The sequence below is a fragment of the Chroicocephalus ridibundus genome, chromosome 7, assembly GCF_963924245.1.
Source record: "Chroicocephalus ridibundus chromosome 7, bChrRid1.1, whole genome shotgun sequence".
Taxonomy (NCBI): domain Eukaryota; kingdom Metazoa; phylum Chordata; class Aves; order Charadriiformes; family Laridae; genus Chroicocephalus; species Chroicocephalus ridibundus.
In genome coordinates, this window is record NC_086290.1 from 44,326,077 (window position 1) to 44,353,556 (window position 27,480).

Sequence of the window (27,480 nt, forward strand, 5' to 3'; positions counted from 1 at the left end):
CCACGCAAGCGGTTCCCAAAGAGCTTTAGAACAAGGCCTAGTTTTCCCTGCTGGCTCTTTGGGCGTGGGACCCATCTCCAGCCATATGGCCATTTTTGTGCCTGGCGCGGTGCCAAGTGGGAAAGGGTGGTTTTGAGGCTGAAGGCAGCAGGAAAGCCTGCAGCCCCCAGGTGTGTGGGGCTACGCAAGTGGTTCCCAAAGAGCTTTAGAAGAAGGCCTAGTTTTCCCTGCTGGCTCTTTGGGCGTGGGACCCATCTCCAGCCATATGGCCATTTTGTGCCTAGCGCGGCGCCAAGTGGGAAAGGCTGGTTCTGAGGCTGAAGGCAGCAGGATAGCCTGCAGCCCCCAGGTGTGTGGGGCTACGCAAGCGGTTCCCAAAAAGCTTTAGAACAAGGCCTAGTTTTCCCTGCTGGCTCTTTGGGCATGGGACCCATCTCCAGCCATATGGCCATTTTTGTGCCTGGCGCGGCACCAAGTGGGAAAGGGTGGTTTTGAGGCTGAAGGCAGCAGGAAAGCCTGCAGCCCCCAGGTGTGTGGGGCTACGCAAGCCATTCCCAAAGAGCTTTAGAACAAGGCCTAGTTTTCCCTGCTGGCTCGTTTGGCGTGGGACCCATCTCCAGCCATATGGCCATTTTTGTGACTTGCACAGCGCCAAGTGGGAAAGGGTGGTTTTGAGGCTGAAGGCAGCAGGAAAGCCTGCAGCCCCCAGGTGTGTGGGGCTACGCAAGCGGTTCCCAAAGAGCTTTAGAAGAAGGCCTAGTTTTCCCTGCTGGCTCTTTGGGCGTGGGACCCATCTCCAGCCATATGGCCATTTTTGTGCCTGGCGCGGCGCCAAGTGAGAAAGGGTGGTTTTGAGGCTGAAGGCAGCAGGAAAGCCTGCAGCCCCCAGGTGTGTGGGGCCACGCAAGCGGTTCCCAAAGAGCTTTAGAACAAGGCCTAGTTTTCCCTGCTGGCTCTTTGGGCGTGGGACCCATCTCCAGCCATATGGCCATTTTTGTGCCTGGCGCGGCGCCAAGTGGGAAAGGGTGGTTTTGAGGCTGAAGGCAGCAGGAAAGCCTGCAGCCCCCAGGTGTGTGGGGCTACGCAAGCGGTTCCCAAAGAGCTTTAGAACAAGGCATAGTTTTCCCTGCTGGCTCTTTCTAAAGCTTTCTTTCTTTCTAAAGCTCTTCTAAAGCTTTCTAAAAGCTTTAGAACAAGGCCTGAGGCTGAAGGCAGCAGGAAAGCCTGCAGCCCCCAGGTCTGTGGGGCTACGCAAGTGGTTCCCAAAAAGCTTTAGAAGAAGGCATAGTTTTCCCTGCTGGCTCCTTGGGCGTGGGACCCATCTCCAGCCATATGGCCATTTTTGTGACTGGGACAGCGCCAAGTGGGAAAGGGTGGTTTTTAGGCTGAAGGCAGCAGGAAAGCCTGCAGCCCGCAGGTGTTGTGCTACGCAAGCGGTTCCCAGAGAGCTTTAGAACAAGGCCTAGTTTTCCCTGCTGGCTCTTTGGGCGTGGGTCCCATCTCCAGCCATATGGCCTTTTTTGTGCCTGGCGGGGCGCCAAGTGGCAAAGGGTGGTTTTGAGGCTGAAGGCAGAAGGAAAGCCTGCAGCCCCCAGGTGTGTGGGGCTACGCAAGCAATTCCCAAAGAGCTTTAGAAGAAGGCCTAGTTTTCCCTGCTGGCTCCTTGGGCGTGGGACCCATCTCCAGCCATATGGCCATTTTTGTGCCTTGCGCGGCGCCAAGTGGGAAAGGGTGGTTTTGAGGCTGAAGGCAGCAGGAAAGCCTGCAGCCCCCAGGTCTGTGGGGCTACGCAAGCGGTTCCCAAAGAGCTTTAGAACAAGGCATAGTTTTCCCTGCTGGCTCCTTGGGCGTGGGACCCATCTCCAGCCATATGGCCATTTTTGTGCCTGGCACAGCGCCAAGTGGGAAAGGGTGGTTTTGAGGCTGAAGGCAGCAGGAAAGCCTGCAGCCCCCAGGTGTGTGGGGCTACGCAAGCGGTTCCCAAAAAGCTTTAGAACAAGGCCTAGTTTTCCCTGCTGGCTCTTTGGGCGTGGGACCCATCTCCAGCCATATGGTCATTTTTGTGCCTGGCGCGGCGCCAAGTGGGAAAGGGTGGTTCTGAGGCTGATGGCAGCAGGAAAGCCTGCAGCCCCCAGGTGTGTGGGGCTACGCAAGCGGTTCCCAAATAGCTTTAGAACAAGGCATAGTGTTCCCTGCTGGCTCTTTGGGCGTGGGACCCATCTCCATCCATATGGCCATTTTTGTGCCTGGCGCGGCACCAAATGGGAAAGGCTGGTTCTGAGGCTGAAGGCAGCAGGATAGCCTGCAGCGCCCAGGTGTGTGGGGCTACGCAAGCGGTTCCCAAAGAGCTTTAGAACAAGGCATAGTTTTCCCTGCTAGCTCTTTGGGCGTGGGACCCATCTCCAGGCATATGGCCATTTTTGTGCCTGGCGTGGTGCCAAGTGGGAAAGGGTGGTTTTGAGGCTGAAGGCAGCAGGAAAGCCTGCAGCCCCCTGGTCTGTTGGGCTACGCAAGCGGTTCCTAAAGAGCTTTAGAACAAGGCATAGTTTTCCCTGCTGGCTCTTTGGGCATGGGACCCATCTCCAGCCATATGGCCATTTTTGTGCCTGGCGCGGCGCCAAGTGGGAAAGGGTGGTTTTGAGGCTAAAGGCAGCAGGAAAGCCTGCAGCCCCCAGGTCTGTGGGGCCACGCAAACGGTTCCCACAGAGCTTTAGAACAAGGCCTAGTTTTCCCTGCTGGCTCTTTGGGCGTGGGACCCATCTCCAGCCATATGGCCATTTTTGTGCCTGGCGCGGCGCCAAGTGGGAAAGGGTGGTTCTGAGGCTGAAGGCAGCAGGATAGCCTGCAGCCCCCAGGTGTGTGGGGCTACGCAAGCGGTTCCCAAAGAGCTTTAGAACAAGGCATAGTTTTCCCTGCTGGCTCCTTGGGCGGGGGACCCATCTCCAGCCATATGGCCATTTTTGTGCCTGGCACAGCGCCAAGTGGGAAAGGGTGGTTTTGAGGCTGAAGGCAGCAGGAAAGCCTGCAGCCCCCAGGTCTGTGGGGCCACGCAAACGGTTCCCACAGAGCTTTAGAACAAGGCCTAGATTTCCCTGCTGGCTCTTTGGGCGTGGGACCCATCTCCAGCCATATGGCCATTTTTGTGCCTGGTACGGCACCAAGTGTGAAAGGGTGGTTTTGAGGCTGAAGGCAGCAGGAAAGCCTGCAGCCCCCAGGTCTGTGGGGCTACGCAAGCCGTTCCCAAAGAGCTTTAGAACAAGGCCTAGTTTTCCCTGCTGGCTCTTTGGGCGTGGGACCAGTCTCCAGCCATATGGCCATTTTTGTGCCTGGCGCGGCACCAAGTGTGAAAGGGTGGTTTTGAGGCTGAAGGCAGCAGGATAGCCTGCAGCCCCCAGGTCTGTGGGGCTACGCAAGCGGTTCCCAAAGAGCTTTAGAACAAGGCCTAGTTTTCCCTGCTGGCTCCTTGGCCGTGGGACCCATCTCCAGCCATATGGCCATTTTTGTGACTGGCACAGCGCCAATTGGGAAAGGGTGGTTTTGAGGCTGAAGGCAGCAGGAAAGCCTGCAGCCCCCAGGTCTGTGGGGCCACGCAAACGGTTCCCAAATAGCTTTAGAACAAGTCCTAGTTTTCCCTACTGGCTCTTTGGGCGTGGGACCCATCTCCAGCCATATGGCCATTTTTGTGCCTGGCGCGGCGCCAAGTGGGAAAGGGTGGTTTTGAGGCTGAGGGCAGCAGGATAGCCTGCAGCCCCCAGGTCTGTGGGGCTACGCAAGCGGTTCCCAAAGAGCTTTAGAACAAGGCATAGTTTTCCCTGCTGGCTCCTTGGCCGTGGGACCCATCTCCAGCCATATGGCCATTTTTGTGCCTGGCACAGCGCCAAGTGGGAAAGGGTGGTTTTGAGGCTGAAGGCAGCAGGAAAGCCTGCAGCCCCCAGGTCTGTGGGGCTACGCAAGCGGTTCCCAAAGAGCTTTAGAACAAGGCCTAGTTTTCCCTGCTGGCTCCTTGGGCGTGGGACCCATCTCCAGCCATATGGCCATTTTTGTGCCTGGCGCGGCGCCAAGTGGGAAAGGGTGGTTTTGAGGCTGAAGGCAGCAGGAAATCCTGCAGCCTGCAGGTGTGTGGGGCTACGCAAGCGGTTCCCAAAGAGCTTTAGAACAAGGCATATTTTTCCCTGCTGGCTCTTTGGCCGTGGGACCCATCTCCAGCCATATGGCCATTTTTGTGCCTGGCGCGGCGCCAAGTGGGAAGGGGTGGTTTTGAGGCTGAAGGCAGTAGGGAAGCCTGCAGCCCCCAGGTGTGTGGGGCTACGCAAGTGGTTTCCAAAGAGCTTTAGGACAAGGCATATTTTTCCCTGCTGGCTCTTTGGGCGTGGGACCCATCTCCAGCGATATGGCCGTTTTTGTGCCTGGCGCGGCGCCAAGTGGGAAAGGGTGGTTTTGAGGCTGAAGGCAGGAGGAAAGCCTGTAGCCCCCAGGTCTGTGGGGTCATGCCATCGGTTCCCAAAGAGCTTTAGAACAAGGCATAGTTTTCCCTGCTGGCTCCTTGGGCGTGGGACCCATCTCCAGCCATATCGCCATATTTGTGCCTGGCGCGGCGCCAAGTGGGAAAGGCTGCTTTTGAGGCTGAAGGCAGCAGGAAAGCCTGCAGCCCCCAGGTCTGTGGGGCTACGCAAGCGGTTCCCAAAGAGCTTTAGAACAAGGCATATTTTTCCCTGCTGGCTCTTTGGGCGTGGGACCCATCTCCAGCCATATGGCCATTTTTGTGCCTGGCGCGGCGCCAAGTGGGAAAGGGTGGTTCTGAGGCTGAAGGCAGCAGGAAAGCCTGCAGCCCCCAGGTCAGCGGGGCTACGCAAGCGGTTCCCAAATAGCTTTAGAACAAGGCATAATGTTCCCTGCTGGCTCCTTTGGCGTGGGACCAATCTCCAGACATATGGCCATTTTTGTGCCTGGCGCGGCGCCAAGTGGGAAAGGGTGGTTTTGAGGCTGAAGGCAGCAGGAAAGCCTGCAGCCCCCAGGTGTGTGGGGCTACGCAAGCGGTTCCCAAAAAGCTTTAGAACAAGGCATATTTTTCCCTTCTGGCTCTTTGGGCGTGGGACCCATCTCCAGCCATATGGCCATTTTTGTGCCTGGCGCGGCGCCAAGTGTGAAAGGGTGGTTTTGTGGCTGAAGGCAGCAGGAAAGCCTGCAGCCCCCAGGTGTGTGGGGCTACGCAAGCGGTTCCCAAAGAGCTTTAGACAAAAGGCCTAGTTTTCCCTGCTGGCTCCTTGGGTGTGGGACCCCTCTCCACTCATGTGGCCATTTTTGTACCTGGCACGGCGCCAAGTGGGAAAGGGTCGTTCTGAGGCTGAAGGCAGCAGGAAAGCCTGCAGCCCCCAGGTCTGTGGGGCCACGCAAACGGTTCCCACAGAGCTTTAGAACAAGGCCTAGATTTCCCTGCTGGCTCTTTGGGCGTGGGACCCATCTCCAGCCATATGGCCATTTTTGTGCCTGGCGCGGCGCCAAGTGGGAAAGGGTGGTTCTGAGGCTGAAGGCAGCAGGAAAGCCTGCAGCCCCCAGGTCTGTGGGGCTACGCAAGCGGTTCCCAAAGAGCTTTAGAACAAGGCCTAGTTTTCCCTGCTGGCTCTTTGGGCGTGGGACCAATCTCCAGCCATATGGCCATTTTTGTGCCTGGCGCGGCGCCAAGTGGGAAAGGGTGGTTTTGAGGCTGAAGGCAGCAGGGAAGACTGCAGCCCCCAGGTCTGTGGGGCTACGCAAGCGGTTCCCAAAGAGCTTTAGAACAAGGCATAGTTTTCCCTGCTGGCTCCTTGGGCGTGGGACCCATCTCCAGCCATATGGCCATTTTTGTGACTGTCACGGCGCCAAGTGGGAAAGGGTGGTTCTGAGGCTGAAGGCAGCAGGATAGCCTGCAGCCCCCAGGTGTGTGGGGCTACGCAAGCGGTTCCCAAAGAGCTTTAGAAGAAGGCATAGTTTTCCCTGCTGGCTCCTTGGCCGTGGGACCCATCTCCAGCCATATGGCCATTTTTGTGACTGGCACAGCGCCAATTGGGAAAGGGTGGTTTTGAGGCTGAAGGCAGCAGGAAAGCCTGCAGCCCCCAGGTCTGTGGGGCCACGCAAACGGTTCCCACAGAGCTTTAGAACAAGGCCTAGTTTTCCCTGCTGGCTCTTTGGGCGTGGGACCCATCTCCAGCCATATGGCCATTTTTGTGCCTGGCGCGGCGCCAAGTGGGAAAGGGTGGTTCTGAGGCTGAAGGCAGCAGGATAGCCTGCAGCCCCCAGGTGTGTGGGGCTACGCAAGCGGTTCCCAAAGAGCTTTAGAACAAGGCATAGTTTTCCCTGCTGGCTCTTTGGGCGTGGGACCCATCTCCAGCCATATGGCCATTTTTGTGCCTGGCACAGCGCCAAGTGGGAAAGGGTAGTTTTGAGGCTGAAGGCAGCAGGAAAGCCTGCAGCCCCCAGGTGTGTGGGGCTACGCAAGCGGTTCCCAAAGAGCTTTAGAACAAGGCCTAGTTTTCCCTGCTGGCTCCTTGGGCGTGGGACCCATCTCCAGCCATATGGCCATTTTTGTGCCTGGCGCGGCGCCAAGTGGGAAAGGGTGGTTTTGAGGCTGAAGGCAGCAGGAAAGCCTGCAGCCCGCAGGTCTGTGGGGCTACGCAAGCGGTTCCCAAAGAGCTTTAGAACAAGGCATAGTTTTCCCTGCTGGCTCTTTGGGCGTGGGACCCATCTCCAGCCATATGGCCATTTTTGTGCCTGGCGCGGCGCCAAGTGGGAAAGGGTGGTTCTGAGGCTGAAGGCAGCAGGATAGCCTGCAGCCCCCAGGTGTGTGGGGCTACGCAAGCGGTTCCCAAAGAGCTTTAGAACAAGGCATAGTTTTCCCTGCTGGCTCTTTGGCCGTGGGACCCATCTCCAGCCATATGGCCATTTTTGTGCCTGGCGCGGCGCCAAGCGGGAAAGGGTGGTTTTGAGGCTGAAGGCAGCAGGATAGCCTGCAGCCCCCAGGTCAGTGGGGCTACGCAAGCGGTTCCCAAAGAGCTTTAGAACAAGGCATAGTTTTCCATGCTGGCTCTTTGGCCGTGGGACCCATCTCCAGCCATATGGCCATTTTTGTGCCTGGCGCGGCGCCAAGTGGGAAAGGGTGGTTTTGAGGCTGAAGGCAGCAGGGAAGCCTGCAGCCTGCAGGTGTGTGGGGCTACGCAAGTGGTTCCCAAAGAGCTTTAGAACAAGGCATAGTTTTCCCTGCTGGCTCTTTGGGCGTGGGACCCATCTCCAGCCATATGGCCGTTTTTGTGCCTGGCGCGGCGCCAAGTGGGAAAGCGTGGTTTTGAGGCTGAAGGCAGGAGGAAAGCCTGTAGCCCCCAGGTCTGTGGGGTCATGCCATCGGTTCCCAAAGAGCTTTAGAACAAGGCATAGTTTTCCCTGCTGGCTCCTTGGGCGTGGGACCCATCTCCAGCCATATGGCCATTTTTGTGCCTGGCGCGGCGCCAAGTGGGAAAGGCTGCTTTTGAGGCTGAAGGCAGCAGGAAAGCCTGCAGCCCCCAGGTCTGTGGGGCTACGCAAGCGGTTCCCAAAGAGCTTTAGAACAAGGCATATTTTTCCCTGCTGGCTCTTTGGGCGTGGGACCCATCTCCAGCCATATGGCCATTTTTGTGCCTGGCGCGGCGCCAAGTGGGAAAGGGTGGTTCTGAGGCTGAAGGCAGCAGGAAAGCCTGCAGCCCCCAGGTGTGTGGGGCTACGCAAGCGGTTCCCAAATAGCTTTAGAACAAGGCATAATGTTCCCTGCTGGCTCCTTGGGCGTGGGACCAATCTCCAGACATATGGCCATTTTTGTGCCTGGCGCGGCGCCAAGTGGGAAAGGGTGGTTTTGAGGCTGAAGGCAGCAGGAAAGCCTGCAGCCCCCAGGTGTGTGGGGCTACGCAAGCGGTTCCCAAAGAGCTTTAGAACAAGGCCTAGTTTTCCCTGCTGGCTCCTTGGGCGTGGGACCCATCTCCAGCCATATGGCCATTTTTGTGCCTGGCGCGGCGCCAAGTGGGAAAGGGTGGTTTTGAGGCTGAAGGCAGCAGGAAAGCCTGCAGCCCGCAGGTCTGTGGGGCTACGCAAGCGGTTCCCAAAGAGCTTTAGAACAAGGCATAGTTTTCCCTGCTGGCTCTTTGGGCGTGGGACCCATCTCCAGCCATATGGCCATTTTTGTGACTGGCGCGGCGCCAAGTGGGAAAGGGTGGTTCTGAGGCTGAAGGCAGCAGGATAGCCTGCAGCCCCCAGGTGTGTGGGGCTACGCAAGCGGTTCCCAAAGAGCTTTAGAACAAGGCATAGTTTTCCCTGCTGGCTCTTTGGGCGTGGGACCCATCTCCAGCCATATGGCCATTTTTGTGCCTGGCGCGGCACCAAGCGGGAAAGGGTGGTTTTGAGGCTGAAGGCAGCAGGATAGCCTGCAGCCCCCAGGTCAGTGGGGCTACGCAAGCGGTTCCCAAAGAGCTTTAGAACAAGGCATAGTTTTCCATGCTGGCTCTTTGGCCGTGGGACCCATCTCCAGCCATATGGCCATTTTTGTGCCTGGCGCGGCGCCAAGTGGGAAAGGGTGGTTTTGAGGCTGAAGGCAGCAGGGAAGCCTGCAGCCTGCAGGTGTGTGGGGCTACGCAAGTGGTTCCCAAAGAGCTTTAGAACAAGGCATAGTTTTCCCTGCTGGCTCTTTGGGCGTGGGACCCATCTCCAGCCATATGGCCGTTTTTGTGCCTGGCGCGGCGCCAAGTGGGAAAGCGTGGTTTTGAGGCTGAAGGCAGGAGGAAAGCCTGTAGCCCCCAGGTCTGTGGGGTCATGCCATCGGTTCCCAAAGAGCTTTAGAACAAGGCCTAGTTTTCCCTGCTGGCTCTTTGGGCGTGGGACCCATCTCCAGCCATATGGCCATTTTTGTGCCTGGCGCGGTGCCAAGTGGGAAAGGGTGGTTTTGAGGCTGAAGGCAGCAGGAAAGCCTGCAGCCCCCAGGTGTGTGGGGCTACGCAAGTGGTTCCCAAAGAGCTTTAGAAGAAGGCCTAGTTTTCCCTGCTGGCTCTTTGGGCGTGGGACCCATCTCCAGCCATATGGCCATTTTGTGCCTAGCGCGGCGCCAAGTGGGAAAGGCTGGTTCTGAGGCTGAAGGCAGCAGGATAGCCTGCAGCCCCCAGGTGTGTGGGGCTACGCAAGCGGTTCCCAAAAAGCTTTAGAACAAGGCCTAGTTTTCCCTGCTGGCTCTTTGGGCATGGGACCCATCTCCAGCCATATGGCCATTTTTGTGCCTGGCGCGGCACCAAGTGGGAAAGGGTGGTTTTGAGGCTGAAGGCAGCAGGAAAGCCTGCAGCCCCCAGGTGTGTGGGGCTACGCAAGCCATTCCCAAAGAGCTTTAGAACAAGGCCTAGTTTTCCCTGCTGGCTCGTTTGGCGTGGGACCCATCTCCAGCCATATGGCCATTTTTGTGACTTGCACAGCGCCAAGTGGGAAAGGGTGGTTTTGAGGCTGAAGGCAGCAGGAAAGCCTGCAGCCCCCAGGTGTGTGGGGCTACGCAAGCGGTTCCCAAAGAGCTTTAGAAGAAGGCCTAGTTTTCCCTGCTGGCTCTTTGGGCGTGGGACCCATCTCCAGCCATATGGCCATTTTTGTGCCTGGCGCGGCGCCAAGTGAGAAAGGGTGGTTTTGAGGCTGAAGGCAGCAGGAAAGCCTGCAGCCCCCAGGTGTGTGGGGCCACGCAAGCGGTTCCCAAAGAGCTTTAGAACAAGGCCTAGTTTTCCCTGCTGGCTCTTTGGGCGTGGGACCCATCTCCAGCCATATGGCCATTTTTGTGCCTGGCGCGGCGCCAAGTGGGAAAGGGTGGTTTTGAGGCTGAAGGCAGCAGGAAAGCCTGCAGCCCCCAGGTGTGTGGGGCTACGCAAGCGGTTCCCAAAGAGCTTTAGAACAAGGCATAGTTTTCCCTGCTGGCTCTTTCTAAAGCTTTCTTTCTTTCTAAAGCTCTTCTAAAGCTTTCTAAAAGCTTTAGAACAAGGCCTGAGGCTGAAGGCAGCAGGAAAGCCTGCAGCCCCCAGGTCTGTGGGGCTACGCAAGTGGTTCCCAAAAAGCTTTAGAAGAAGGCATAGTTTTCCCTGCTGGCTCCTTGGGCGTGGGACCCATCTCCAGCCATATGGCCATTTTTGTGACTGGGACAGCGCCAAGTGGGAAAGGGTGGTTTTTAGGCTGAAGGCAGCAGGAAAGCCTGCAGCCCGCAGGTGTTGTGCTACGCAAGCGGTTCCCAGAGAGCTTTAGAACAAGGCCTAGTTTTCCCTGCTGGCTCTTTGGGCGTGGGTCCCATCTCCAGCCATATGGCCTTTTTTGTGCCTGGCGGGGCGCCAAGTGGCAAAGGGTGGTTTTGAGGCTGAAGGCAGAAGGAAAGCCTGCAGCCCCCAGGTGTGTGGGGCTACGCAAGCAATTCCCAAAGAGCTTTAGAAGAAGGCCTAGTTTTCCCTGCTGGCTCCTTGGGCGTGGGACCCATCTCCAGCCATATGGCCATTTTTGTGCCTTGCGCGGCGCCAAGTGGGAAAGGGTGGTTTTGAGGCTGAAGGCAGCAGGAAAGCCTGCAGCCCCCAGGTCTGTGGGGCTACGCAAGCGGTTCCCAAAGAGCTTTAGAACAAGGCATAGTTTTCCCTGCTGGCTCCTTGGGCGTGGGACCCATCTCCAGCCATATGGCCATTTTTGTGCCTGGCACAGCGCCAAGTGGGAAAGGGTGGTTTTGAGGCTGAAGGCAGCAGGAAAGCCTGCAGCCCCCAGGTGTGTGGGGCTACGCAAGCGGTTCCCAAAAAGCTTTAGAACAAGGCCTAGTTTTCCCTGCTGGCTCTTTGGGCGTGGGACCCATCTCCAGCCATATGGTCATTTTTGTGCCTGGCGCGGCGCCAAGTGGGAAAGGGTGGTTCTGAGGCTGATGGCAGCAGGAAAGCCTGCAGCCCCCAGGTGTGTGGGGCTACGCAAGCGGTTCCCAAATAGCTTTAGAACAAGGCATAGTGTTCCCTGCTGGCTCTTTGGGCGTGGGACCCATCTCCATCCATATGGCCATTTTTGTGCCTGGCGCGGCACCAAATGGGAAAGGCTGGTTCTGAGGCTGAAGGCAGCAGGATAGCCTGCAGCGCCCAGGTGTGTGGGGCTACGCAAGCGGTTCCCAAAGAGCTTTAGAACAAGGCATAGTTTTCCCTGCTAGCTCTTTGGGCGTGGGACCCATCTCCAGGCATATGGCCATTTTTGTGCCTGGCGTGGTGCCAAGTGGGAAAGGGTGGTTTTGAGGCTGAAGGCAGCAGGAAAGCCTGCAGCCCCCTGGTCTGTTGGGCTACGCAAGCGGTTCCTAAAGAGCTTTAGAACAAGGCATAGTTTTCCCTGCTGGCTCTTTGGGCATGGGACCCATCTCCAGCCATATGGCCATTTTTGTGCCTGGCGCGGCGCCAAGTGGGAAAGGGTGGTTTTGAGGCTAAAGGCAGCAGGAAAGCCTGCAGCCCCCAGGTCTGTGGGGCCACGCAAACGGTTCCCAAAGAGCTTTAGAACAAGGCCTAGTTTTCCCTGCTGGCTCTTTGGGCGTGGGACCCATCTCCAGCCATATGGCCATTTTTGTGCCTGGCGCGGCGCCAAGTGGGAAAGGGTGGTTCTGAGGCTGAAGGCAGCAGGATAGCCTGCAGCCCCCAGGTGTGTGGGGCTACGCAAGCGGTTCCCAAAGAGCTTTAGAACAAGGCATAGTTTTCCCTGCTGGCTCCTTGGGCGGGGGACCCATCTCCAGCCATATGGCCATTTTTGTGCCTGGCACAGCGCCAAGTGGGAAAGGGTGGTTTTGAGGCTGAAGGCAGCAGGAAAGCCTGCAGCCCCCAGGTCTGTGGGGCCACGCAAACGGTTCCCACAGAGCTTTAGAACAAGGCCTAGATTTCCCTGCTGGCTCTTTGGGCGTGGGACCCATCTCCAGCCATATGGCCATTTTTGTGCCTGGTACGGCACCAAGTGTGAAAGGGTGGTTTTGAGGCTGAAGGCAGCAGGAAAGCCTGCAGCCCCCAGGTCTGTGGGGCTACGCAAGCCGTTCCCAAAGAGCTTTAGAACAAGGCCTAGTTTTCCCTGCTGGCTCTTTGGGCGTGGGACCAGTCTCCAGCCATATGGCCATTTTTGTGCCTGGCGCGGCACCAAGTGTGAAAGGGTGGTTTTGAGGCTGAAGGCAGCAGGATAGCCTGCAGCCCCCAGGTCTGTGGGGCTACGCAAGCGGTTCCCAAAGAGCTTTAGAACAAGGCCTAGTTTTCCCTGCTGGCTCCTTGGCCGTGGGACCCATCTCCAGCCATATGGCCATTTTTGTGACTGGCACAGCGCCAATTGGGAAAGGGTGGTTTTGAGGCTGAAGGCAGCAGGAAAGCCTGCAGCCCCCAGGTCTGTGGGGCCACGCAAACGGTTCCCAAATAGCTTTAGAACAAGGCCTAGTTTTCCCTACTGGCTCTTTGGGCGTGGGACCCATCTCCAGCCATATGGCCATTTTTGTGCCTGGCGCGGCGCCAAGTGGGAAAGGGTGGTTTTGAGGCTGAGGGCAGCAGGATAGCCTGCAGCCCCCAGGTCTGTGGGGCTACGCAAGCGGTTCCCAAAGAGCTTTAGAACAAGGCATAGTTTTCCCTGCTGGCTCCTTGGCCGTGGGACCCATCTCCAGCCATATGGCCATTTTTGTGCCTGGCACAGCGCCAAGTGGGAAAGGGTGGTTTTGAGGCTGAAGGCAGCAGGAAAGCCTGCAGCCCCCAGGTCTGTGGGGCTACGCAAGCGGTTCCCAAAGAGCTTTAGAACAAGGCCTAGTTTTCCCTGCTGGCTCCTTGGGCGTGGGACCCATCTCCAGCCATATGGCCATTTTTGTGCCTGGCGCGGCGCCAAGTGGGAAAGGGTGGTTTTGAGGCTGAAGGCAGCAGGAAATCCTGCAGCCTGCAGGTGTGTGGGGCTACGCAAGCGGTTCCCAAAGAGCTTTAGAACAAGGCATATTTTTCCCTGCTGGCTCTTTGGCCGTGGGACCCATCTCCAGCCATATGGCCATTTTTGTGCCTGGCGCGGCGCCAAGTGGGAAGGGGTGGTTTTGAGGCTGAAGGCAGTAGGGAAGCCTGCAGCCCCCAGGTGTGTGGGGCTACGCAAGTGGTTTCCAAAGAGCTTTAGGACAAGGCATAGTTTTCCCTGCTGGCTCTTTGGGCGTGGGACCCATCTCCAGCGATATGGCCGTTTTTGTGCCTGGCGCGGCGCCAAGTGGGAAAGGGTGGTTTTGAGGCTGAAGGCAGGAGGAAAGCCTGTAGCCCCCAGGTCTGTGGGGTCATGCCATCGGTTCCCAAAGAGCTTTAGAACAAGGCATAGTTTTCCCTGCTGGCTCCTTGGGCGTGGGACCCATCTCCAGCCATATCGCCATATTTGTGCCTGGCGCGGCGCCAAGTGGGAAAGGCTGCTTTTGAGGCTGAAGGCAGCAGGAAAGCCTGCAGCCCCCAGGTCTGTGGGGCTACGCAAGCGGTTCCCAAAGAGCTTTAGAACAAGGCATATTTTTCCCTGCTGGCTCTTTGGGCGTGGGACCCATCTCCAGCCATATGGCCATTTTTGTGCCTGGCGCGGCGCCAAGTGGGAAAGGGTGGTTCTGAGGCTGAAGGCAGCAGGAAAGCCTGCAGCCCCCAGGTCAGCGGGGCTACGCAAGCGGTTCCCAAATAGCTTTAGAACAAGGCATAATGTTCCCTGCTGGCTCCTTTGGCGTGGGACCAATCTCCAGACATATGGCCATTTTTGTGCCTGGCGCGGCGCCAAGTGGGAAAGGGTGGTTTTGAGGCTGAAGGCAGCAGGAAAGCCTGCAGCCCCCAGGTGTGTGGGGCTACGCAAGCGGTTCCCAAAAAGCTTTAGAACAAGGCATATTTTTCCCTTCTGGCTCTTTGGGCGTGGGACCCATCTCCAGCCATATGGCCATTTTTGTGCCTGGCGCGGCGCCAAGTGTGAAAGGGTGGTTTTGTGGCTGAAGGCAGCAGGAAAGCCTGCAGCCCCCAGGTGTGTGGGGCTACGCAAGCGGTTCCCAAAGAGCTTTAGACAAAAGGCCTAGTTTTCCCTGCTGGCTCCTTGGGTGTGGGACCCCTCTCCACTCATGTGGCCATTTTTGTACCTGGCACGGCGCCAAGTGGGAAAGGGTCGTTCTGAGGCTGAAGACAACAGGAAAGCCTGCAGCCCCCAGGTCTGTGGGGCCACGCAAACGGTTCCCACAGAGCTTTAGAACAAGGCCTAGATTTCCCTGCTGGCTCTTTGGGCGTGGGACCCATCTCCAGCCATATGGCCATTTTTGTGCCTGGCGCGGCGCCAAGTGGGAAAGGGTGGTTCTGAGGCTGAAGGCAGCAGGAAAGCCTGCAGCCCCCAGGTCTGTGGGGCTACGCAAGCGGTTCCCAAAGAGCTTTAGAACAAGGCCTAGTTTTCCCTGCTGGCTCTTTGGGCGTGGGACCAATCTCCAGCCATATGGCCATTTTTGTGCCTGGCGCGGCGCCAAGTGGGAAAGGGTGGTTTTGAGGCTGAAGGCAGCAGGAAGACTGCAGCCCCCAGGTCTGTGGGGCTACGCAAGCGGTTCCCAAAGAGCTTTAGAACAAGGCATAGTTTTCCCTGCTGGCTCCTTGGGCGTGGGACCCATCTCCAGCCATATGGCCATTTTTGTGACTGTCACGGCGCCAAGTGGGAAAGGGTGGTTCTGAGGCTGAAGGCAGCAGGATAGCCTGCAGCCCCCAGGTGTGTGGGGCTACGCAAGCGGTTCCCAAAGAGCTTTAGAAGAAGGCATAGTTTTCCCTGCTGGCTCCTTGGCCGTGGGACCCATCTCCAGCCCATATGGCCATTTTTGTGACTGGCACAGCGCCAATTGGGAAAGGGTGGTTTTGAGGCTGAAGGCAGCAGGAAAGCCTGCAGCCCCCAGGTCTGTGGGGCCACGCAAACGGTTCCCACAGAGCTTTAGAACAAGGCCTAGTTTTCCCTGCTGGCTCTTTGGGCGTGGGACCCATCTCCAGCCATATGGCCATTTTTGTGCCTGGCGCGGCGCCAAGTGGGAAAGGGTGGTTCTGAGGCTGAAGGCAGCAGGATAGCCTGCAGCCCCCAGGTGTGTGGGGCTACGCAAGCGGTTCCCAAAGAGCTTTAGAACAAGGCATAGTTTTCCCTGCTGGCTCTTTGGGCGTGGGACCCATCTCCAGCCATATGGCCATTTTTGTGCCTGGCACAGCGCCAAGTGGGAAAGGGTAGTTTTGAGGCTGAAGGCAGCAGGAAAGCCTGCAGCCCCCAGGTGTGTGGGGCTACGCAAGCGGTTCCCAAAGAGCTTTAGAACAAGGCCTAGTTTTCCCTGCTGGCTCCTTGGGCGTGGGACCCATCTCCAGCCATATGGCCATTTTTGTGCCTGGCGCGGCGCCAAGTGGGAAAGGGTGGTTTTGAGGCTGAAGGCAGCAGGAAAGCCTGCAGCCCGCAGGTCTGTGGGGCTACGCAAGCGGTTCCCAAAGAGCTTTAGAACAAGGCATAGTTTTCCCTGCTGGCTCTTTGGGCGTGGGACCCATCTCCAGCCATATGGCCATTTTTGTGCCTGGCGCGGCGCCAAGTGGGAAAGGGTGGTTCTGAGGCTGAAGGCAGCAGGATAGCCTGCAGCCCCCAGGTGTGTGGGGCTACGCAAGCGGTTCCCAAAGAGCTTTAGAACAAGGCATAGTTTTCCCTGCTGGCTCTTTGGCCGTGGGACCCATCTCCAGCCATATGGCCATTTTTGTGCCTGGCGCGGCGCCAAGCGGGAAAGGGTGGTTTTGAGGCTGAAGGCAGCAGGATAGCCTGCAGCCCCCAGGTCAGTGGGGCTACGCAAGCGGTTCCCAAAGAGCTTTAGAACAAGGCATAGTTTTCCATGCTGGCTCTTTGGCCGTGGGACCCATCTCCAGCCATATGGCCATTTTTGTGCCTGGCGCGGCGCCAAGTGGGAAAGGGTGGTTTTGAGGCTGAAGGCAGCAGGGAAGCCTGCAGCCTGCAGGTGTGTGGGGCTACGCAAGTGGTTCCCAAAGAGCTTTAGAACAAGGCATAGTTTTCCCTGCTGGCTCTTTGGGCGTGGGACCCATCTCCAGCCATATGGCCGTTTTTGTGCCTGGCGCGGCGCCAAGTGGGAAAGCGTGGTTTTGAGGCTGAAGGCAGGAGGAAAGCCTGTAGCCCCCAGGTCTGTGGGGTCATGCCATCGGTTCCCAAAGAGCTTTAGAACAAGGCATAGTTTTCCCTGCTGGCTCCTTGGGCGTGGGACCCATCTCCAGCCATATGGCCATTTTTGTGCCTGGCGCGGCGCCAAGTGGGAAAGGCTGCTTTTGAGGCTGAAGGCAGCAGGAAAGCCTGCAGCCCCCAGGTCTGTGGGGCTACGCAAGCGGTTCCCAAAGAGCTTTAGAACAAGGCATATTTTTCCCTGCTGGCTCTTTGGGCGTGGGACCCATCTCCAGCCATATGGCCATTTTTGTGCCTGGCGCGGCGCCAAGTGGGAAAGGGTGGTTCTGAGGCTGAAGGCAGCAGGAAAGCCTGCAGCCCCCAGGTGTGTGGGGCTACGCAAGCGGTTCCCAAATAGCTTTAGAACAAGGCATAATGTTCCCTGCTGGCTCCTTGGGCGTGGGACCAATCTCCAGACATATGGCCATTTTTGTGCCTGGCGCGGCGCCAAGTGGGAAAGGGTGGTTTTGAGGCTGAAGGCAGCAGGAAAGCCTGCAGCCCCCAGGTGTGTGGGGCTACGCAAGCGGTTCCCAAAGAGCTTTAGAACAAGGCCTAGTTTTCCCTGCTGGCTCCTTGGGCGTGGGACCCATCTCCAGCCATATGGCCATTTTTGTGCCTGGCGCGGCGCCAAGTGGGAAAGGGTGGTTTTGAGGCTGAAGGCAGCAGGAAAGCCTGCAGCCCGCAGGTCTGTGGGGCTACGCAAGCGGTTCCCAAAGAGCTTTAGAACAAGGCATAGTTTTCCCTGCTGGCTCTTTGGGCGTGGGACCCATCTCCAGCCATATGGCCATTTTTGTGACTGGCGCGGCGCCAAGTGGGAAAGGGTGGTTCTGAGGCTGAAGGCAGCAGGATAGCCTGCAGCCCCCAGGTGTGTGGGGCTACGCAAGCGGTTCCCAAAGAGCTTTAGAACAAGGCATAGTTTTCCCTGCTGGCTCTTTGGGCGTGGGACCCATCTCCAGCCATATGGCCATTTTTGTGCCTGGCGCGGCACCAAGCGGGAAAGGGTGGTTTTGAGGCTGAAGGCAGCAGGATAGCCTGCAACCCCCAGGTCAGTGGGGCTACGCAAGCGGTTCCCAAAGAGCTTTAGAACAAGGCATAGTTTTCCATGCTGGCTCTTTGGCCGTGGGACCCATCTCCAGCCATATGGCCATTTTTGTGCCTGGCGCGGCGCCAAGTGGGAAAGGGTGGTTTTGAGGCTGAAGGCAGCAGGGAAGCCTGCAGCCTGCAGGTGTGTGGGGCTACGCAAGTGGTTCCCAAAGAGCTTTAGAACAAGGCATAGTTTTCCCTGCTGGCTCTTTGGGCGTGGGACCCATCTCCAGCCATATGGCCGTTTTTGTGCCTGGCGCGGCGCCAAGTGGGAAAGCGTGGTTTTGAGGCTGAAGGCAGGAGGAAAGCCTGTAGCCCCCAGGTCTGTGGGGTCATGCCATCGGTTCCCAAAGAGCTTTAGAACAAGGCATACTTTTCCCTGCTGGCTCCTTGGGCGTGGGACCCATCTCCAGCCATATCGCCATTTTTGTGCCTGGCGCGGCGCCAAGTGGGAAAGGCTGCTTTTGAGGCTGAAGGCAGCAGGAAAGCCTGCAGCCCCCAGGTCTGTGGGGCTACGCAAGCGGTTCCCAAAGAGCTTTAGAACAAGGCCTAGTTTTCCCTGCTGGCTCCTTGGGCGTGGGACCCATCTCCAGCCATATGGCCATTTTTGTGCCTGGCGCGGCGCCAAGTGGGAAAGGGTGGTTCTGAGGCTGAAGGCAGCAGGAAAGCCTGCAGCCCCCAGGTGTGTGGGGCTACGCAAGCGGTTCCCAAATAGCTTTAGAACAAGGCATAATGTTCCCTGCTGGCTCCTTTGGCGTGGGACCAATCTCCAGACATATGGCCATTATTGTGCCTGGCGCTGCGCCAAGTGGGAAAGGGTGGTTTTGAGGCTGAAGGCAGCAGGAAAGCCTGCAGCCCCCAGGTCTGTGGGGCTACGCATGCGGTTCCCAAAAAGCTTTAGAACAAGGCATAGTTTTCCCTGCTGGCTCTTTGGGCGTGGGACCCATCTCCAGCCATATGGCCATTTTTGTGCCTGGCGCGGCGCCAAGTGGGAAAGGGTGGTTTTGAGGCTGAAGGCAGCAGGAAAGCCTGCAGCCCCCAGGTCTGTGGGGCTACGCAAGCTGTTCCGAAAGAGCTTTAGAACAAGGCATAGTTTTCCCTGCTGGCTCTTTGGGCGTGGGACCAGTCTCCAGCCATATGGCCATTTTTGTGCCTGGCGCGGCGCCAAGTGGGAAAGGGTGGTTTTGAGGCTGAAGGCAGCAGGAAAGCCTGCAGCCCCCCGGTCTGTGGGCTACGCAAGCGGTTCCCAAAGAGCTTTAGAAGAAGGCCTAGTTTTCCCTGCTGGCTCTTTGGGCGTGGGACCCAACTCCAGCCATATGGCCATTTTTGTGCCTGGCGCGGCGCCAAGTGGGAAAGGGTGGTTTTGAGGCTGAAGGCAGCAGGAAAGCCTGCAGCCCCCAGGTGTGTGGGGCTACGCAAGCGGTTCCCAAAGAGCTTTAGAAGAAGGCCTAGTTTTCCCTGCTGGCTCTTAGGGCGTGGGACCCATCTCCAGCCATATGGCCATTTTTGTGCCTGGCGCGGCGCCACATGGGAAAGGGTTGTTTTGAGGCTGAAGGCAGCAGGAAAGCCTGCAGCCCCCAGGTGTGTGTGGCTACGCAAGCGGTTCCCAAAGAGCTTTAGAACAAGGCCTAGTTTTCCCTGCTGGCTCTTTGGGCGGGGGACACATCTCCAGCCACATGGCCATCTTTGTGCCTGGCGTGGCTCCAAGTGGGAAAGGGTGGTTTTGAGGCTGAAGGCAGCAGGAAAGCCTGCAGCCCCCAGGTCTGTGGGGCTACGCCAGCGGTTCCCAAAGAGCTTTAGAACAAGGCATAGTTTTCCCTGCTGGCTCCTTGGGCGTGGGACCCATCTCCAGCCATATGGCCATTTTTGTGCCTGGCGCGGCGCCAAGTGGGAAAGGGTGGTTTTGAGGCTGAAGGCAGCAGGAAAGCCTGCAGCCCCCAGGTGTGTGGGGCTACGCAAGCGGTTCACAAAGAGCTTTAGAAGAAGGCATAGTTTTCCCTGCTGGCTCTTAGGGCGTGGGACCCAACTCCAGCCATATGGCCATTTTTGTGCCTGGCGCGGCGCCAAGTGGGAAAGCGTGGTTTTGAGGCTGAAGGCAGGAGGAAAGCCTGTAGCCCCCAGGTCTGTGGGGTCATGCCATCGGTTCCCAAAGAGCTTTAGAACAAGGCATAGTTTTCCCTGCTGGCTCCTTGGGCGTGGGACCCATCTCCAGCCATATCGCCATATTTGTGCCTGGTGCGGCGCCAAGTGGGAAAGGCTGCTTTTGAGGCTGAAGGCAGCAGGAAAGCCTGCAGCCCCCAGGTCTGTGGGGCTACGCAAGCGGTTCCCAAAGAGCTTTAGAACAAGGCATATTTTTCCCTGCTGGCTCTTTGGGCGTGGGACCCATCTCCAGCCATATGGCCATTTTTGTGCCTGGCGCGGCGCCAAGTGGGAAAGGGTGGTTCTGAGGCTGAAGGCAGCAGGAAAGCCTGCAGCCCCCAGGTCTGTGGGGCTACGCAAGCGGTTCCCAAATAGCTTTAGAACAAGGCATAATGTTCCCTGCTGGCTCCTTTGGCGTGGGACCAATCTCCAGACATATGGCCATTATTGTGCCTGGCGCGGCGCCAAGTGGGAAAGGGTGGTTTTGAGGCTGAAGGCAGCAGGAAAGCCTGCAGCCCCCAGGTGTGTGGGGCTACGCAAGCGGTTCCCAAAAAGCTTTAGAACAAGGCATATTTTTCCCTTCTGGCTCTTTGGGCTGGGGACCCATCTCCAGCCATATGGCCATTTTTGTGCCTGGCGCGGCGCCAAGTGGGAAAGGGTGGTTTTGAGGCTGAAGGCAGCAGGAAAGCCTGCAGCCCCCAGGTCTGTGGGGCTACGCAAGCTGTTCCGAAAGAGCTTTAGAACAAGGCATAGTTTTCCCTGCTGGCTCTTTGGGCGTGGGACCAGTCTCCAGCCATATGGCCATTTTTGTGCCTGGCGCGGCGCCAAGTGGGAAAGGGTGGTTTTGAGGCTGAAGGCAGCAGGAAAGCCTGCAGCCCCCCGGTCTGTGGGCTACGCAAGCCGTTCCCAAAGAGCTTTAGAACAAGGCCTAGTTTTCCCTGCTGGCTCTTTGGGCGTGGGACCCATCTCCAGCCATATGGCCATTTTTGTGCCTGGCGTGGCTCCAAGTGGGAAAGGGTGGTTTTGAGGCTGAAGGCAGCAGGAAAGCCTGCAGCCCCCAGGTGTGTGGGGCTACGCAAGCGGTTCACAAAGAGCTTTAGAACAAGGCCTAGTTTTCCAAGCTGGCTCTTTGGGCGTGGGACCCAACTCCAGCCATATGGCCATTTTTGTGCCTGGCGCGGCGCCAAGTGGGAAAGGGTGGTTTTGAGGCTGAAGGCAGCAGGAAAGCCTGCAGCCCCCAGGTCTGTGGGGCTACGCAAGCGGTTCCCAAAGAGCTTTAGAACAAGGCATATTTTTCCCTTCTGGCTCTTTGGGCTGGGGACCCATCTCCAGCCATATGGCCATTTTTGTGCCTGGCGCGGCGCCAAGTGGGAAAGGGTGGTTTTGAGGCTGAAGGCAGCAGGAAAGCCTGCAGCCCCCAGGTCTGTGGGGCTACGCAAGCTGTTCCGAAAGAGCTTTAGAACAAGGCATAGTTTTCCCTGCTGGCTCTTTGGGCGTGGGACCAGTCTCCAGCCATATGGCCATTTTTGTGCCTGGCGCGGCGCCAAGTGGGAAAGGGTGGTTTTGAGGCTGAAGGCAGCAGGAAAGCCTGCAGCCCCCCGGTCTGTGGGCTACGCAAGCGGTTCCCAAAGAGCTTTAGAAGAAGGCCTAATTTTCCCTGCTGGCTCTTTGGGCGTGGGACCCAACTCCAGCCATATGGCCATTTTTGTGCCTGGCGCGGCGCCAAGTGGGAAAGGGTGGTTTTGAGGCTGAAGGCAGCAGGAAAGCCTGCAGCCCCCAGGTCTGTGGGGCTACGCAAGCGGTTCCCAAAGAGCTTTAGAAGAAGGCCTAGTTTTCCCTGCTGGCTCTTAGGGCGTGGGACCCATCTCCAGCCATATGGCCATTTTTGTGCCTGGCGTGGCGCCACATGGGAAAGGGTTGTTTTGAGGCTGAAGGCAGCAGGAAAGCCTGCAGCCCCCAGGTGTGTGTGGCTACGCAAGCGGTTCCCCAAGAGCTTTAGAACAAGGCCTAGTTTTCCCTGCTGGCTCTTTGGGCGGGGGACCCATCTCCAGCCACATGGCCATCTTTGTGCCTGGCGTGGCTCCAAGTGGGAAAGGGTGGTTTTGAGGCTGAAGGCAGCAGGAAAGTCTGCAGCCCCCAGGTCTGTGGGGCTACGCCAGCGGTTCCCAAAGAGCTTTAGAACAAGGCATAGTTTTCCCTGCTGGCTCCTTGGGCGTGGGACCCATCTCCAGCCATATGGCCATTTTTGTGCCTGGCGCGGCGCCAAGTGGGAAAGGGTGGTTTTGAGGCTGAAGGCAGCAGGAAAGCCTGCAGCCCCCAGGTGTGTGGGGCTACGCAAGCGGTTCACAAAGAGCTTTAGAAGAAGGCATAGTTTTCCCTGCTGGCTCTTAGGGCGTGGGACCCAACTCCAGCCATATGGCCATTTTTGTGCCTGGCGCGGCGCCAAGTGGGAAAGCGTGGTTTTGAGGCTGAAGGCAGCAGGAAAGCCTGTAGCCCCCAGGTCTGTGGGGTCATGCCATCGGTTCCCAAAGAGCTTTAGAACAAGGCATAGTTTTCCCTGCTGGCTCCTTGGGCGTGGGACCCATCTCCAGCCATATCGCCATATTTGTGCCTGGCGCGGCGCCAAGTGGGAAAGGCTGCTTTTGAGGCTGAAGGCAGCAGGAAAGCCTGCAGCCCCCAGGTCTGTGGGGCTACGCAAGCGGTTCCCAAAGAGCTTTAGAACAAGGCATATTTTTCCCTGCTGGCTCTTTGGGCGTGGGACCCATCTCCAGCCATATGGCCATTTTTGTGCCTGGCGCGGCGCCAAGTGGGAAAGGGTGGTTCTGAGGCTGAAGGCAGCAGGAAAGCCTGCAGCCCCCAGGTCTGTGGGGCTACGCAAGCGGTTCCCAAATAGCTTTAGAACAAGGCATAATGTTCCCTGCTGGCTCCTTTGGCGTGGGACCAATCTCCAGACATATGGCCATTATTGTGCCTGGCGCGGCGCCAAGTGGGAAAGGGTGGTTTTGAGGCTGAAGGCAGCAGGAAAGCCTGCAGCCCCCAGGTGTGTGGGGCTACGCAAGCGGTTCCCAAAAAGCTTTAGAACAAGGCATATTTTTCCCTTCTGGCTCTTCGGGCTGGGGACCCATCTCCAGCCATATGGCCATTTTTGTGCCTGGCGCGGCGCCAAGTGGGAAAGGGTGGTTTTGAGGCTGAAGGCAGCAGGAAAGCCTGCAGCCCCCAGGTGTGTGGGGCTACGCAAGCTGTTCCGAAAGAGCTTTAGAACAAGGCATAGTTTTCCCTGCTGGCTCTTTGGGCGTGGGACCAGTCTCCAGCCATATGGCCATTTTTGTGCCTGGCGCGGCGCCAAGTGGGAAAGGGTGGTTTTGAGGCTGAAGGCAGCAGGAAAGCCTGCAGCCCCCCGGTCTGTGGGCTACGCAAGCCGTTCCCAAAGAGCTTTAGAACAAGGCCTAGTTTTCCCTGCTGGCTCTTTGGGCGTGGGACCCATCTCCAGCCATATGGCCATTTTTGTGCCTGGCGTGGCTCCAAGTGGGAAAGGGTGGTTTTGAGGCTGAAGGCAGCAGGAAAGCCTGCAGCCCCCAGGTGTGTGGGGCTACGCAAGCGGTTCACAAAGAGCTTTAGAACAAGGCCTAGTTTTCCCTGCTGGCTCTTTGGGCGTGGGACCCATCTCCAGCCATATGGCCATTTTTGTGCCTGGCGCGGCGCCAAGTGGGAAAGGGTGGTTCTGAGGCTGAAGGCAGCAGGATAGCCTGCAGCCCCCAGGTCTGTGGGGCTACGCAAGCGGTTCCCAAAGAGCTTTAGAACAAGGCCTAGTTTTCCCTGCTGGCTCTTTGGGCGTGGGACCCCTCTCCAGCCATATGGCCATTTTTGTGACTGGCGCGGCACCAAGTGTGAAAGGGTGGTTTTGAGGCTGAAGGCAGCAGGGAAGCCTGCAGCCCCCAGGTGTGTGGGGCTACGCAAACGGTTCCCAAAGAGCTTTAGAACAAGGCCTAGTTTTCCCTGCTGGCTCTTTGGGCGTGGGACCCATCTCCAGCCATATGGCCATTTTTGTGCCTGGCGCGGCGCCAAGTGGGAAAGGGTGGTTTTGAGGCTGAAGGCAGCAGGATAGCCTGCAGCCCCCAGGTGTGTGGGGCTACGCAAGCGGTTCCCAAAGAGCTTTAGAACAAGGCATAGTTTTCCCTGCTGGCTCCTTGGGCGTGGGACCCATCTCCAGCCATATGGCCATTTTTGTGCCTGGCGCGGCGCCAAGTGTGAAAGGGTGGTTTTGTGGCTGAAGGCAGCAGGAAAGCCTGCAGCCCCCAGGTGTGTGGGGCTACGCAAGCGGTTCCCAAAGAGCTTTAGAACAAGGCCTAGTTTTCCCTGCTGGCTCCTAGGGTGTGGGACCCCTCTGCAGTCATATGGCCATTTTTGTACCTGGCACGGCGCCAAGTGGGAAAGGGTCGTTCTGAGGCTGAAGGCAACATGAAAGCCTGCAGCCCCCAGGTCTGTGGGGCCACGCAAACGGTTCCCACAGAGCTTTAGAACAAGGCATAGTTTTCCCTGCTCGCTCCTTGGCCTTGGGACCCATCTCCAGCCATATGGCCATTTTTGTGCCTGGCACAGCGCCAAGTGGGAAAGGGTGGTTTTGAGGCTGAAGGCAGCAGGAAAGCCTGCAGCCCCCAGGTCTGTGGGGCTACGCAAGCGGTTCCCAAAGAGCTTTAGAACAAGGCCTAGTTTTCCCTGCTGGCTCTTTGGGCGTGGGACCAATCTCCAGCCATATGGCCATTTTTGTGCCTGGCGCGGCGCCAAGTGGGAAAGGGTGGTTTTGAGGCTGAAGGCAGCAGGAAAGACTGCAGCCCCCAGGTCTGTGGGGCTACGCAAGCGGTTCCCAAAGAGCTTTAGAAGAAGGCATAGTTTTAGCTGCTGGCTCCTTGGGCGTGGGACCCATCTCCAGCCATATGGCCATTTTTGTGACTGGCACGGCGCCAAGTGGGAAAGGGTGGTTCTGAGGCTGAAGGCAGCAGGATAGCCTGCAGCCCCCAGGTGTGTGGGGCTACGCAAGCGGTTCCCAAAGAGCTTTAGAACAAGGCATAGTTTTCCCTGCTGGCTCTTTGGCCGTGGGACCCATCTCCAGCCATATGGCCATTTTTGTGCCTGGCGCGACACCAAGTTGGAAAGGGTGGTTTTGAGGCTGAAGGCAGCAGGGAAGCCTGCAGCCCCCAGGTGTGTGGGGCTACGCAAACGGTTCCCACAGAGCTTTAGAACAAGGCCTAGTTTTCCCTGCTGGCTCTTTGGGCGTGGGACCCATCTGTAGCCATATGGCCATTTTTGTGCCTGGCGCGGCACCAAGTGGGAAAGGGTGGTTCTGAGGCTGAAGGCAGCAGGATAGCCTGCAGCCCCCAGGTGTGTGGGGCTACGCAAGCGGTTCCCAAAGAGCTTTAGAACAAGGCATAGTGTTCCCTGCTGGCTCTTTGGCCGTGGGACCCATCTCCAGCCATATGGCCATTTTTGTGCCTGGCGCGGCGCCAAGCGGGAAAGGGTGGTCTTGAGGCTGAAGGCAGCAGGATAGCCTGCAGCCCCCAGGTCTGTGGGGCTACGCAAGCGGTTCCCAAAGAGCTTTAGAACAAGGCATAGTTTTCCCTGCTGGCTCTTTGGCCGTGGGACCCATCTCCAGCCATATGGCCATTTTTGTGCCTGGCGCGGCGCCAAGTGGGAAAGGGTGGTTTTGAGGCTGAAGGCAGCAGGGAAGCCTGCAGCCCCCAGGTGTGTGGGGCTACGCAAGCGGTTCCCAAAGAGCTTTAGAACAAGGCATAGTTTTCCCTGCTGGCTCTTTGGGCGTGGGACCCATCTCCAGCCATATGGCCGTTTTTGTGCCTGGCGCGGCGCCAAGTGGGAAAGCGTGGTTTTGAGGCTGAAGGCAGGAGGAAAGCCTGTAGCCCCCAGGTCTGTGGGGTCATGCTATCGGTTCCCAAAGAGCTTTAGAACAAGGCCTAGTTTTCCCTGCTGGCTCCTTGGGCGTGGGACCCATCTCCAGCCATATCGCCATATTTGTGCCTGGCGCGGCGCCAAGTGGGAAAGGCTGCTTTTGAGGCTGAAGGCAGCAGGAAAGCCTGCAGCCCCCAGGTCTGTGGGGCTACGCAAGCGGTTCCCAAAGAGCTTTAGAACAAGGCATATTTTTCCCTGCTGGCTCTTTGGGCGTGGGACCCATCTCCAGCCATATGGCCATTTTTGTGCCTGGCGCGGCGCCAAGTGGGAAAGGGTGGTTCTGAGGCTGAAGGCAGCAGGAAAGCCTGCAGCCCCCAGGTCTGTGGGGCCACGCAAGCGGTTCCCAAATAGCTTTAGAACAAGGCATAATGTTCCCTGCTGGCTCCTTTGGCCGTGGGACCAATCTCTAGACATATGGCCATTTTTGTGCCTGGCGCGGCGCCAAGTGGGAAAGGGTGGTTTTGAGGCTGAAGGCAGGAGGAAAGCCTGCAGCCCCCAGGTGTGTGGGGCTACGCCAGCGGTTCCCAAAGAGCTTTAGAACAAGGCATAGTTTTCCCTGCTGGCTCTTTGGGCGGGGGACCCATCTCCAGCCATATGGCCATTTTTGTGCCTGGCGTGGCTCCAAGTGGGAAAGGGTGGTTTTGAGGCTGAAGGCAGGAGGAAATCCTGCAGCCCCCAGGTGTGTGGGGCTACGCCAGCGGTTCCCAAAGAGCTTTAGAACAAGGCATAGTTTTCCCTGCTGGCTCTTTGGGCGGGGGACCCATCTCCAGCCATATGGCCATTTTTGTGACTGGCGCGGCGCCAAGTGGAAAAGGGTGGTTTTGAGGCTGAAGGCAGCAGGAAAGCCTGCAGCCTGCAGGTCTGTGGGGCTACGCAAGCCGTTCCCAATAAGCTTGAGAACAAGGCCTAGTTTTCCCTGCTGGCTCTTTGGGCGTGGGACCCATCTCCAGCCATATGGCCATTTTTGTGCCTGGCGCGGCGCCAAGTGGGAAAGGGTGGTTTTGAGGCTGAAGGCAGCAGGAAAGCCTGCAGCCCCCAGGTGTGTGGGGCTACGCAAGCGGTTCCCAAAGAGCTTCAGAAGAAGGCCTAGTTTTCCCTGCTGGCTCTTTGGGCGGGGGACCCATCTCCAGCCACATGGCCATCTTTGTGCCTGGCGTGGCTCCAAGTGGGAAAGGGTGGTTTTGAGGCTGAAGGCAGCAGGAAAGCCTGCAGCCCCCAGGTGTGTGGGGCTACGCCAGCGGTTCCCAAAGAGCTTTAGAACAAGGCATAGTTTTCCCTGCTGGCTCTTTGGGCGTGGGACCCATCTCCAGCCATATGGCCATTTTTGGGCCTGGTACGGCGCCAAGTGGGAAAGGGTGGTTTTGAGGCTGAAGGCAGCAGGAAAGCCTGCAGCCGCCAGGTGTGTGGGGCTACGCAAGCGGTTCACAAAGAGCTTTAAAACAAGGCCTAGTTTTCCGTGCTGGCTATTTGGGCGTGGGTCCCATCTCCAGCCATATGGCCATTTTTGTGACTGGCACAGCGCCAAGTGGGAAAGGGTGGTTTTGAGGCTGAAGGCAGCAGGAAATCCTGCAGCCCCCAGGTGTGTGGGGCTACGCAAGCGGTTCCCAAAGAGCTTTAGAACAAGGCATAGTTTTCCCTGCTGGATCTTAGGGCGTGGGACCAGTCTCCAGCCATATGGCGATTTTTGTGCCTGGCGCGGCGCCAAGTGGGAAAGGGTGGTTTTGAGGCTGAAGGCAGCAGGAAAGCCTGCAGCCCCCAGGTCTGTGGGCTACGCAAGCTGTTCCCAAAGAGCTTTAGAACAAGACATAGTTTTCCCTGCTGGCTCTTTGTGCGTTGGACCAGTCTCCAGCCATATGGCCATTTTTGTGCCTGGCGCGGCGCCAAGTGGGAAAGGGTGGTTTTGAGGCTGAAGGCAGCAGGAAAGCCTGCAGCCCCCAGGTCTGTGGGCTACGCAAGCCGTTCCCAAAGAGCTTTAGAACAAGGCCTAGTTTTCCCTGCTGGCTCTTTGGGCGTGGGACCCAACTCCAGCCATATGGCCATTTTTGTGCCTGGCACAGCGCCAAGTGGGAAAGGGTGGTTTTGAGGCTGAAGGCAGCAGGA